Here is a 2,018-nt window from a genome sequence, read left to right as displayed (position 1 = left end):
GTATGTTTTGATTGGCTTTTTGACTCTTATTATGCTCCGATTTTTCGTGTGAATTGTCATATTGCTAGCCACATGGATTTTGCGCTCTACTGAATGGCTGCTGCTAATTGCTAATTTGGATGACATTTTGAGGCTTCCTGCAGTTTGAATTTTTTTCCCTTACCTTCTTCTTGGCCATTGTTTCCGTCATTATTCACCGTTTGAGCTCGCCATGTCCAATACTAAGACGTCCGTTAGTCAACCTCCTGAAATGGCTCATTCCACTGCTGCTTCTATGGCTGCTGCGAATGTTACTCAACTAGGCCGCCTCAACATTGATTTCCCACCAGCTTTTAAAGGAGATGGGACCGTGTCTTTTACTAGCTGGTCTCGACGTTTTGAGGTGCCGATGCAAGCCATGTAGACCGTCCAACCACTGAAATGCCATCTGTGCTGGCTTCAGTTTTACCGACAAGGTTAGCTGAGGCTGCATTTCTGTACTGGGATAGCCTTTCCCCCGCCATCAAGGAGGACTACGGAGCTGTCAAGAAGAGGCTCCAGGAAGTTTTTGGTCGTAACCTATCCCTCCCATTTTTCCAAACCCATATAAATGCCCGCCCCCGCAAGCCTGGTGAGAGCTTAGAAGTGTACAGTGCTGACGTCACCCGCCTCGTTATGGGAGCCTTCCCTGACTACGGCCGCGTAGCACAGGAAGGGGAAAAGTTTCGCTGTTTCGTGGCTGGTTTGGATCCTGCCCTGGAAGCAAAGATCCACGGGATGGGAGCGGGTGACCTTGACAAAACCCTCATTGTTGCTGGGCGCTGTGAAAGAGCACGTGCGGCACTGAACCCATGCATCATACCCACCTATGCAGACTATGGACCAGGTGTCAGTGACATGTTCTGATACTGCTTCTGTTAAGCTTCTAGAAGCAATGGAACAACTAACACTTAAAGTCAGTGACCTACAGAGTGACGTCCACCAGCTACAGGAGAAGGACACCGACCGCAGCCAGCGCTTTGACCACTGGGCCAATCAATCTTCCGCATCTGGTGATCCCCTCGGTGGTGCACGCCGCCGTTCTCCATCCGACCATCGTGGTCCACACCAGTCCTGAACCTGCTACTCACCTGACAGATGCTACGGTTGAAGTCCAGAGTTCTATCGCAGGCACTGTCCAGACTCTCCTGAGTTCCAGCGCAGCAGACATGATTGGATCCCTGAAGATGTCCGGCATCGCCGCCATTCTCCACGCAGACCTGACTGGGACTCCTCCGAGCATGAACGCCAGCAACGGCATTCCCCAAGCAGACACAGCTGGGACTGTCAGGGGGATGCCTGGCGCTATCATTCTGATGATAGTACATGGTGACTACGGTGACTACCAGTCCAGGTCCGATCGGCCATACAGGAAACACTACAGCTCGCCGTCACGGAGGGAGAGGGATGGCGACCTACCAGCCAAACGCAGTGTTCACTTCCAGTCTCCTGAGAGGCAAGTGCCATCCGGCACTTCCCGATCAATGCAACAGGGAAACGCCCACTAGCTGTTTGTCACGGTTCTGTTTTCAGTCTGGCCAGCAGGTGGCATGAGCGTACTTCTGTGCACACCTGCTGCCAATCTATGATTAGTAGACTCTGTATTTAAGGAGTATTGCCTTTGCCTTGCTACTTCCTTGCTCATAGACTGTTTTGCTATAGACCTCGTCGTGTTTCGCTTTTTGAACTCTCGGTACCAATGGTTTTGTAAGTATGTTTTTTATTTTGTGATTTGGCTTTCGCTTGCGTGTATTTGATACATTGTTTTTTGTTTGTATTCGCGGTTCTTATTTTCCTCCCTTGCCTTTTGTGCAAGCGCTTTTTGTTATTCGTTTTGGTTGCCCTCTGGTCCTTGTTTTGACCAGCGCTTTATGTTACTTCTTTGGCGGTGCGATTTTTGTATATTAAAACCTTTTTTCTACGGAGACCTTGTCTGGTGTCTACACTTTTGGGATCCCAACTTTATTCGGTTTGCCCGAAACGTGACAATGTTGAGGGGC

The sequence above is a fragment of the Hippocampus guttulatus genome, chromosome 2 (genome assembly GCF_054856545.1).
Source record: "Hippocampus guttulatus isolate MCC_2025c chromosome 2, RoL_Hgut_1.0, whole genome shotgun sequence".
Classification (NCBI taxonomy): domain Eukaryota; kingdom Metazoa; phylum Chordata; class Actinopteri; order Syngnathiformes; family Syngnathidae; genus Hippocampus; species Hippocampus guttulatus.
The sequence above is the reverse complement of the archived record's forward strand: the minus strand, read 5'-3'. Positions refer to the sequence as shown.